At 37.6% G+C, this 11,937-nt stretch overlaps 1 long non-coding RNA gene across 1 annotated transcript in view; it reads left to right on the forward strand.

Moving 5' to 3' along the window:
- Window positions 1-6,436, forward strand: part of LOC107573735 (uncharacterized) — a 21,847-nt gene extending 15,411 nt beyond the window's left edge. Inside the window, exons 2-3 of the long non-coding RNA XR_001607562.1 lie at window positions 1,898-1,909; window positions 6,427-6,436. This is a non-coding gene — a long non-coding RNA (uncharacterized lncRNA). The remainder of the gene's footprint in view (window positions 1-1,897; window positions 1,910-6,426) is intronic.
- The last annotated feature ends 5,501 nt before the right edge of the window (window positions 6,437-11,937 follow it).

Below are 11,937 nucleotides of genomic sequence, written 5' to 3' on the forward strand. Positions count from 1 at the left end.
AGTTGATGGGGTAATTGTAGAAGAACCTAGCTGGATGGTGAAATCATGCTGTAGAGTTGGAGTGGCAGGGAAGACAAGAAGCTCAGTCTTTGCCAGGTTGAGCTGTAGGTGATGTTCCTTTCATCCATGCTGAGATGTCCGCCAGGCAGCCTGAGATCCGTGCAGCTACCGTTGGATCATCTGGTTGAAATGAGAGATAGAGCTGTGTGTCATCAGCATAGCAATGGTAGGAGAAGCCATGTGCCTGTATGATGGGACTCGGTGATGTAGTGTACGGGGTCCAATAACTGATCCCTGAGGAACCCCAGTGACCAGTTAATGTGCTTTGGATACCTCCCCTCCCCAGGCCACCCTGAAAGACTTACTTGTGAGATAAGATTGAAACCAGCGAAGTGGAATCTCTGTGATGCCCAGTGAAGAGAGGGCAGACATGAGGATCTGATGATTGACAGTGTCAAAAGCAGCAGATAGATCCAGCAGAATAAGAACTGAAGGTTTGGAATCAGCTTTTGCAATCCGCAAGGCTTCCGTGACTGACAGTAGCGCAGTCTCAATTGAATGGCCACTCCTGAAACCTGACTGGTTAGCATCCAGTTTGTTGTTCTGTGAAAGAAACAATGATACCTGGTTGAAAACAACTCATTCGAGGGTTTTCACTATGAATGGAAGGAGAGAGACAGGTCTATAGCTATCTGTAAGTGAAGTGTTTAACATAGGTTTTTTGAGCAGTGGGGTTACCCGAGCCTGCTTGAATGCAGTGGGGAAAGTGCCTGTGAGGAGAGATGTGTTGATGATATGTGTGAGTGCTGGTTAGAGTGTAGGAGAGATTGCTTGGAGAAGGTGTGAGGGGATTGGGTCTAGAGGGCATGTTGTAGGATGGCTGGAGAGGATCAGTTTTGATACTTCTGCCTCAGTGAGGGGACAAAAAGAGAAGATGCAAGTTTTAGCAGTGGATGCGGTTGGTTTGAAGTCCTGCGTGTGTGTGGCTGAGAATTGACTACTGATTGTTCTAGTTTTGCCTGTGAAGAATGTGGCGAAATCATCCGCGGTTATAGAAGTGGTGGGAGGTGGTGAAGGGGGACAGAGGAGAGAATTGAATGTTTTGAAGAGATTACGTGTGTCTGGAGTGCTGTTGATCTTGTTGTGGAAGGATGAAGATTTGGCAATATGGACTTCAGCAGAGAAAGATGAAAGCAAAGACTGATACATACTCAGGTCTGACGGATCTTTTGATTTGCGCCATTTTCTCTCTGCTGCCCTGAGTTTGGTCCGATGCTCACAAAGAACATCGGATAACCAGGGGTTAGAAGGGGCAGCCCGTGCTGGCCTGGAGGAGGGAGGACAAATATTGTCTAGACAAGAGGTTAAAGTAGAGCATAAAGTATCAGTTGCTGCATTCACATCCACAGATGAGAAATGGGTAGGTGAGGGAAGAGAGGAGGACACTACGGAGGAATGTTGCAAAAGATTTCTTCAAATAAATGCTGTTCTATTGAACTTTCTATTCATCAAACAAATAAAATGTATCACGGTTTCCACAAAAATATAAAGCAGCATATCTTTTTTCAACACAGATAATAATCAGAAATATTTATTGAGCAGCAAAACACCATGTTAGAATTATTTCTGAAGGATGATGTGACACTAAAGACTGGAGTAATGATGCTAAAATCCTGCTTTGACCACAGGAATAAATTACATTTTAAAATATATTATATTAGAAAACAGATATTTTGAAATGTAAAACCATTTCACAATATTGCTCTCTTTACTGTATTTTTGAACAAATAAATGCAGCATTGCAGAGCAGAAGAGTCTTTGAAACTTTCAAAACTTTTGAACCTTTTCACCAATTTGTCTATATAGTATAAATGCATTTCCAATCAGAACACAGCAGGTCTGAAGCTTTGTTTTGAAGCAGCTGTAGGGTGATGATTAAGATGAAAGTGCCGCTCTCACCTGGAGGAACAGCTGGATTGAGGTATGGAAACCGCAGTGATTACAGACCTTTTGCTGCAGCTGAGGTGATGAGAGTCTCCCCTGGAACAGGTGTTGCTCTCTGCTGCTTCTCTGGGTCTTTCCTCTGTTAAAAGGCTTTGCTCAGTTGACACTTGCATGACTGACTTACAGGAGAGGACCTGAGTGTTCTTTCGCTAACATTACAGGTCTTTGTTTATTAGTGTTTACAAGTCTTGCTTCACTAGATTGCAGAAACGGGAGCTCAGAAGATGTTGCTCACTAGGGCTGCGTTTACACTGCAAGTCTTAATGCACAGATCCGATCTTTTGACCATATCCGATTTTTTTGGCACGTCTGTTTACATTCACTTTTGACACGACTGGTATCCGATATCTGTGTTTACATTAGCCTAATTCCCACCCAAAAGGATTGTCTGCAGTGATTGCTTTACTATGCACATGGTAGACCATCGGGTTTTAAATGGCCGTGCTTTTAAAATTATTTATATAATTCACGTTGAATGGCCATTATTATTTGCCAGCATGGACAACGGCTGTCATGGATGTTTTGCAGCACAAAATCTGACTGAACGGATAAAGACCGGAAAATAACAGTTATTTTAATTTTACCTACAGCTCGTTAGAGGTAGAATTCTTTAGTGAAATAAAGATGATATTTATTTAAATTAATTTGAATTAATTAAGGAGAGAGAGAGAGAACGAACGAACGAACGCATGCACCCACGTGCGAGCGAGCGATTGTGAAGCATTGCAGACAAGCTTGTCAGTTTAATTACAAAAACTGCTACGTTATCACCTCATTGCTGAGAAATATATGTAGCTTTTAGCTGTTGTATTTTCAAAATTCACGGGGCGGGGGTTGAAAACCAGCTCCTGAATGTACAATTTCTTACCTATAAAAAGTTTCCATCTCAATAAAATGCGAGCGCATGCAGCACGCCGGCATTAAAACGCCATTAAAAATCTTTATGAGCAAACGTGTCGCCCTCGCATTGGGAGTTCTGTGGAGAATCGGGTATGCGTGTTTAGACGTAGGTCGGATGTCCAGATAGCAGATGTGTATCCGATTAAAATCCACATTTGGAAGTGGCTCAGATCGGATGCAAAAAAATCGGATCTCGTGCGGGTTTTTGTGTTGACACGTGTGCAACAAATTCCGATCTGTGTCAGATGTGAAAAGATCAGATTTTTTGTGCCAGTGTAAACACAGCCTAGGTTGCAGAAACGGGAGCTTAATGAAGTTCTCAGTTGTGTTTCAACTTTATCTCAAATGAAGTTGAGATAAAATTCCTGTGGAGAATTAAAAACAGACACAAATGAGTCACAGTAAGAGTTTAGAGCTGTAAAATGCAGCAGCTCAGATCATTTGATGAGAAAAGTTTGAGCTCATATTGAGATCTCTCAGAATTTTCAATGCTGACTTTGGTATCCTGAGCACTGTTGAGGTCTTTTCCAAAAATTCTCAGCAGAAACATCTCATAATCAGAAGAGACTTCAGTGAAAGTTTCCATTTGCTTACTAATTACATTTCAAGATATATTAAAATTATATATTTTGAGACAGTGTTGTTTTAGCATTATTTATATACTGTACAAGTTTTTATTAATATTTTATTAGCTTTTATTTTTATATGTCCAGTGTTAATTTTCATTTTAGTTTAATTTATTTACATTTTTTATTTATTTTTTCATTTTTAACATTTTTTTATATTACTATTGAGCTTTAACTTCTTTTTTTTTTGTTCAGTTTTAATTTATTTATTTCCAATTAGTTACCAACCCACCAACTGAAAACAACTGATCTAGAAGGTCTGCATTGTCATTTTTGATCTGAAGCAATTCTGTTCACTTCAAAAAACCTTACATTCAATTGTCTATCTGTTTTCCAGAACCTCTAAAATGTTTGTCTTTAAAGTTATGAACAGCATTCCCTGTTTACACCGCAGAAATAAGAGGACACAGAGACTCTAGAGACTGATTGGAGTCATTATGGGGCCTGTGAGCAGACAGGGTCACACACTGGCATATGCAACATATCGACTCACCAAGTGCAGGATTACCGTAATAAACCACACGGTCAAATGCAGTTAACGCAGAGATGGGATCTTGTGTTCAAGCCCACCACTGACGTAGAGTAAAGTCCCATCAGCCTCTAGGGAAAACCCTTTTGACATCAAGCGGGGGTCTGGCACCCCTTCCAATGTTTTAATACCAGCTTAGAGGAGTCGGATTGCAGGAGAAAAAGGGGAAATTACAGCTGCTGGAGAAGTTCCTCTGATCCCTCCCCGCGCCCAATCATTCCAGATTATTTTTGTGAAGAGATAACACAGCTGGAGCACTCAAGCTCAACGACAACAGGAACATACTGTACATCTGGCAGAACATCTTCCCAAACACAGCAACAACACAGCTGAACAGACATGCTAACTGAATAGGAGATTGATAAATGATGAAGAGGTGAATGGACTCCATAAATAAACAGATCCAGAATAATAAATAAATAATTTAAATAATAATATTAAATACAAAATACAATACAAAAATGTGAATTGTTATAAGGATAAAAAGTACATCCCCCTCATTAATGTAATTCAATAAAATAAAGAAATTAAATACAATAAATGCATAGATGACCAATTGCATAAATGCATACATAAATGAATGCACAAACAAGTAAATTAATGCATTAATTGCACAGAGGTCAATTAATGTATAAATTCACAAACAAAATTAATTACTGCATAAATACATGAAAGAATGAATGAATGAATGAATGAATGAATAAATATAATGTTTCATTACTGTAACAGGAAAATAAGGAGTTAATATTTAAGGTATAAATATATAAATAAAATTAATTTAAAAAATCATTTAAAATAATTGCATAATATCAATGAAAATCAAATAAGAATCATTTATGAGAACATTTGGAATTTCAAACATTTAGTGACAATTTGGGGGAAATGTGCTTAAAGGCACAATAATTTAAATATAGACTTGATTAAAATGTACAAATCCTTATATTCAGCAAAAAAAATCCTTATCCTTAATAATCCTTATATTACTGTAACGCAGAATTGAGAATCTCAAATAAATAAATAAAATTAAAAAAGAAAATAGAAAAAATCTGGACAATAATCAGTATTTGGAAGGAAAATGTGCTTCATTTTCATGAAAATAATTTCAAAATGGTTTCAAAAATAGGCTTAATTTTCTTTATGCATATTGCAATACATAACAAAATAACATTTATTTTTTTATTTTGTAATTATGAGAGTAAACCGACAGCAGAGGAAAACCTAGAAGCAGTCTTCAGAAATGCATCTGTATAACACATAATCACTGTTCATACACACTAAGCATCTATCATGAGCTGGAATTAGAAAAGACGTGTCCAGTATAAACACACACTCATCACCGCATGTATGAACATGACCAACACGCACACACACATGCAGGAAATCGGCCTTAAAGATAGTGATCAATGCTTGAAGCGGATATGATTATATGGCCTACCACATCACTTCTCTCAACTTCCAAAATGCACATATGTGTGAATGTGTGTATAATTATGGTTATGGGTAGAGCATGTCTCTGTCATTATAAACACACATCTGAAACAAGGGAAGTGCACAGCAGGACGTACAGTTACAGTATGCTGTCAACGTGCAGTTTGGGGAAGAGAAGGGGAAAAGTCTCTCCTTTTGCTGAAACATAAAATTGCTTGTGTGACATTGTTTTATGCAGGGACGCGGGAAGTAGGGGTGCTGAGGGGGTTGCAGCACCCCCTGTTTTCACATGGTTGCAAATGCAACGCCAAGTTTGTTCATTTAAATTTATTCAGTTTTAGCATTTAATAATTTATTTGTAATGATCTCTGAAATGTAAATTGTAAGTGGGCCATAATAAACCCATGTTTATCTTTATAAACATGATTAAGTTTACTTGTGATGTTTTCTATATGGGATGATTAGCCTAATCCTCATGAACACGTGACGCTAGCGCATGGTATCTGACATGAACTGTACAGAATGCGAACACGATTAACTTTAATACAAGGAGATAATGGCGCAAAAGCGAATTTCAGATTTTTTTAAATGCCCATCCCAGCAAAAACTTTCCAAAATCGCATCCAAACAACACCAGCCCCAGCACGAGCACCGACGTAAGTGAACCAGCCCCCCCAAACCCCCCAACACGGACACACACAGCACCCCCAACCGAAAACATGTTCCCGCGTCCCTGGTTTTATGGTAACATTTTCTTAACATAATAAATAAAGTAGTATTATGTTTGTTAAAGTCATCATCTATTTGTGTAAGTCATCAGAGATGTGGCTCGGTTAACATGGCTGAATAAACAGCTGACGTGACGAAAACAATGGCAATAAACTTGGTCCCGTTTGCAAGGCTGCAGAACAATGTTGAATAAAAGTGCTTGCTCAACAGGTTCATCTCAAACTCAAACTTCATGTGTTCTTGTGTGAGGTGCATTTGGGCCAAAGTAAACACAACATTGTACAATTCATAGTTTTCACGTGACGTCACACCCTTACAGGAACGCCCACATGGAGGGCAAAACAAGGCTTTCCTCCACTGACCACCAGTTATTTTTATGAGGTTTGCATTAAGTAGTAATGTTGAAAGACAGAAATATGTAAAGGCCAAATTCTGTATACACCCTATTGACGATGCATACAGGCAAGCAGATGAACCCAGAATATAAATGCAATGCGCAAAGTTTCACTTTAATTTTTTCCCAAAGCAAACCGCTATAAAGTAAACAGTTAACCATTTAGCGTATTGCGTTCATAATCCGAGCTCATCTGCTTGCCTGTATGAAGTATGCATCCTTAAAAAAATGTGTGTACTGAATGTGTCCTTTTAATATCACTGTTTTAAAGGCACTTTAAGTGTTTCACATTAAACATTTTAGAATGTCACGCTGTTTTTAATTGAAATATTGCTGTGGGTGTTTTGTATATTGCAAATGCAAAAAAAATTAAAAATAACAAAATTGTAAAAACTTGCATTTTGATTACATATCTTTGTTTTATCTTTTTGATAGATTATCTATATATTTGTGGATTGGAAACAGATTGACAGGCTTGTGCTGCAGTTCTATGGATGTTTTGCCTGCCAGGTCTTTGAGCCAGTCACGTGACTGAAAACTATGAATAGCTCCCTCATGGTTACCTGTCAGAAGGTGGTAATCGAGCACCAGGAAAGACGTCTCATGTGTCGCCAGGGATAATTGTGTTTTGGTGTTATCTTTGAAACGAGACGCTGTGCTCACCAGCTCAAGAAACACAACAATAAAACACTGCGCACACACACACACACACACACACACACACACACACTTACTCCTGGTCTGGCTGTCTGTCTCTGCAGTTTTTAATAAGAGTCAAATACACATTGTGGACATGAAGAGACAGAAATATTAGCATTGTAGGTGTTATAAGTTTTATAGGTTATATTACGAATTAATGATATGCAGCTTCTGTCAATGTAACTGATAAAAAAAAACTAAAAAAACATTTATATTACAATTTTATGCATTATTAATATCACATATCTTGCACATTTGGCAGATGCATGTCAATCAACACACTGAATTAAGATTGCCCAACAAGCAAAATATGTTCAAATAACTTTTTTTCAAACATTCCTGTTAGGTAATGAAAATTTTATTATTTATTTTGTTTTAGTGTATAACAGCAGTCTTGGAATTACTCTGTTTATTATTATTATTATTATTATTATTATTTGGCCCGAGCACCGATGGTGGTTTCTTCTTCTCCAAAATGAATCGCATTTTTTGGGGGCATAAACATGCTCGAAAACTTGTGAAACTTTGCACACATGCCAGAAGTGGCAAACATTTACATCTGATATAGGTTTCAGAAGTGGGTGTGGCAAAATGGCTCAAAAGTGCCACCTATACACTTTCAATGAAGTGCCCCTTAAACTATGTTTCATGTACATGTATGAAATTCAGTAGACACTTGTAACGCACAAATACCTACAACAAAGTATCTTGGATTAAAATCCAAAACCCAACAGGAAGTCAGTTATTTAACTAAAAAAACATTTATATTACAATTTTATGCATTATTAATATCACATATCTTGCACATTTGGCAGATGCATGTCAATCAACACACTGAATTAAGATTGCCCAACAAGCAAAATATGTTCAAATAACTTTTTTTCAAACATTCCTGTTAGGTAATGAAAATTGTATTATTTATTTTGTTTTAGTGTATAACAGCAGTCTTGGAATTACTCTGTTTATTATTATTATTATTATTATTTGGCCCGAGCACCGATGGTGGTTTCTTCTTCTCCAAAATGAATCGCATTTTTTGGGGGCATAAACATGCTCGAAAACTTGTGAAACTTTGCACACATGCCAGAAGTGGCAAACATTTACATCTGATATAGGTTTCAGAAGTGGGTGTGGCAAAATGGCTCAAAAGTGCCACCTATACACTTTCAATGAAGTGCCCCTTAAACTATGTTTCATGTACATGTATGAAATTCAGTAGACACTTGTAACGCACAAATACCTACAACAAAGTATCTTGGATTAAAATCCAAAACCCAACAGGAAGTCAGTTATTTAGAATTTTTTTCGGCGAATTTTATGTCGTTTTAGCCAATTTCAGACATTGTATTTTAACGAACGCCTCCAAGATATTTGATCAGATTAACACCAAATTTGGTCAGTGTAATCTAAAGCCCTTTTTTATGTTAAATTGCAAAGATCTTGACTTTTCATTGAAAGGCTTGTCCATGGCAGCCTGACAAATTTCGATGTTTCACCATGAAACAGGAAGTTGTTATAACTCAGGCATACAATGTCTGATCTGCCCCAAACCTCACATGTTTGAAAAGAGTCCTGTCATAATCACATGCCCATGCTCATATTCAGTTATAGCCATAGTGCCACCTGCTGGCAACAGGAAGTGACATGTTTTACACTATAACAAGCTCCTCCTAGAGATTTAATGACATCAACATTATATTTGATCAGTCTAATCTAAAGGCCTTGGCAATGTTAAATTGTTAAGATCTTGAGTGTTCATTGAAGGGGTGTGTCCGTGGTGGCCTGGAAAAGTTTGATGCTTTGCCATGGGATAGTAAGTTGTTGTAACTCAGCCATACAATGTCCGATTTGCCCCAAACAGGAAATGTCATGTTTAACTAAAACATGCAATTTCCAATCTGCACCAAACTTCACGTTTAATAAGAGTCCTGGCCTGAAGTCAATATTCAGTTATAATCACAGTGCCACCAGCTGGCAGCAGGAAGTTTGGAACATAAATTACTTTTGACATATTATATATTTACCACTTTAAATGCATATTGCCCATTGTTCGTTGTTTTCCTAAGGCCACCGGGTGGAGGTGGCTCCGGGTGAGAGGGCCCTTTCAACGCTGCTTGCAGCTTTAATTATTGCTATCATTCTAGTTATTGTTTTTTTGTGTGAACAGGCATTTACAATTAGTGCTAGATGTTTCAATGCATAAGCTAGTACTAGTTTTGACTGACTTAACAAACAATACTAATAAATTAATAATCTGAGAGAGAGATAAGAAAGATCAAATGTGAAATGCATTAATCTTATAAATGCATCATGTTGTCTAATTGCAATTTTTAAATAATAACAAAATCTTTCAACAATTAAGTGAACATGATGTGTTTTTTTTTAGCAGTGTCTGCATGTGCATCAGACTCATAATGAGTGTCTCTGTGTGTGGTGTGTGATGCAGGAGGGTGAAATTGCTATGCCATCTGAATTCCTGAGGTGGATGTTGAGGGTCCTGCGGTGCTCATGGAAATTGGAAATCTCACCATCCACAAGGGCTCTCTGTGATTTAATTTACAAGAAGAGGCATTAACCTGAAAGAAAATGACTTTTAGGATTTTATTGGGGAAGGTAATTTAACCCGAGTTTTCTCCTTGAAAACTGTTTTGCATGTTAAGTCAGATTTATATAGTGCTTTTCACAATACACATTGTTTCAGAGAAGCTTTACAGAAAATAATGATGTTACTGTTATGTAGGAATGCATGTAAATATCACAATATCTTAATATCTTTATGCTGTATAGTTGCATTCATCAGATTTGATTATATTGGTCTAAATGAGTCTACTCCACCAAGCTACTGTTATAAGCATGAGCCCCGTCAGACTGGTCGTGGTGGCGGTGTTGCAACAATATATAGTGATATACTCAATGTTACTCAGAAGACAGGATACAGGTTTAACTTTTAGTTTAGGCTAATTGTCGGAGATTTTAACATCCACGTTGAAAATACAAATGATGCACTAGGACTTGCGTTTACTGACCTAATAAACTCTTTTGGAGTCAAGCAAAACGTCACCGGGCCCACTCATCGTTTTAATCATACGCTAGATTTAATTATATCGCATGGAATTGATCTTACTGATATAGATATCGTACCTCAAAGCGATGACGTTACTAACCATTCCCTTGTATCATGCATGCTGCGTATTACTGATATTAACTATATGGCTCCGCGTTATCGTCCGGGCAGAACTATAAGAAACCACAACTAGATCCTAGTGAACTGGCAAATTACAGACCCGTTTCAAATCTCCCTTTTATGCCTAAAATTTTAGAAAAAGTTGTCTGCTCAAGTGTGCTCCTTCCTGCTAAAAAATGATCTCTATGAATAATTTCAGTCAGGTTTCAGGCTCCACCATGGCACAGAAACTGCACTTGTTCAAATTACAAATGACTTGCTTCTTGCCTTAGTTTCCACTGTTATGCTGATGATACTCAACTATACTCAACTCAAGACCAGATGAAACTTCTAAATTATCTAAGCTAACGGGGTGTGTTAAAAATGTAAAAGAATGGATGACCAATCATTTTCTCCTATTCAATTAGGGTAAGACAGAGATATTACTTATTGGACCAAAAGACAGTACACAGAATCTCTTGGATTACAATTTGCAACTAGACGGATGTACTGTTACTTCCTCTGCAGTCAAAAATCTGGGTGTTATATTAGATAGTAACTTGTCTTTTGAAAATCCATGTTACAAAAACAGCATTCTTCCATCTTAGAAACATTGCAGAGTTACGAAACATGTTACCTGTTTCTGAACCAGAAAAGCTAGTTCATGCATTCATGACCTCTAGACTGGACTATTGTAATGCACTGCTAGGTGGTTGTCCTGCATCTTCAATAAACAAGCTACAGGTAGTCCAAAATGCAGCGGCTAGAGTCCTTACCAGGTCAAGAAAATATTATAATATTACCCCAATTTTACAGTCTCTGTACTGGCTACCTATTAAGTTCCATATCAGTTACAAAATAATATTACTTGCCTATAAGGCCCTTAAGTCAGAAAGTGTGTACCAACGTCATATGTAACATTAGAGGCGGTCCCTAAACTCAGTGACAGACGTAACGTTAACATAAAACAGCGAGCTAACAACCTACTGAGGAAAACTGAGTGAAGAAACCACTGTTAAGAACATCTTTTGTTTTATTTTAAAGTTTGTGGTCATGTCTGCATCGGAGGTGCATTGGAGTCTTGTGATTGCCTCGTAGCGGTGCTAACAACAGGTGAGCTTCCATCAGCTTAACTAACTTTAATGTCACTAAATTAGCCTCTAGCTGCTGTTCTCCACTAACTCACAGAACAGGTTGACTTTGAGAGGAACATGCTAACACATGTTGAATAAACATGAGCACTGCACGTTTCAAAATCGAAACCCGGTGCGGGTGTTTTTATATCACTGTTGATTTCTGAAGGAAACTCATTTGCATTTATTCTTGCTTGTAATGTCTGATAAAACAGTGTTTGTGAGAGGAGCTCTGCTTTATGTACAGCGTTACCGGGGAAACCTCAATCTCTATCACTCCAACAGCGCCTCCTGCTGGCAGAGAATGAATTTGCATATATATATATATATAT

Source organism: Sinocyclocheilus grahami, unplaced genomic scaffold (assembly GCF_001515645.1).
Source record: "Sinocyclocheilus grahami isolate Dianchi unplaced genomic scaffold, SAMN03320097.WGS_v1.1 scaffold2019.1, whole genome shotgun sequence".
NCBI classification, from domain to species: Eukaryota; Metazoa; Chordata; class Actinopteri; order Cypriniformes; family Cyprinidae; genus Sinocyclocheilus; species Sinocyclocheilus grahami.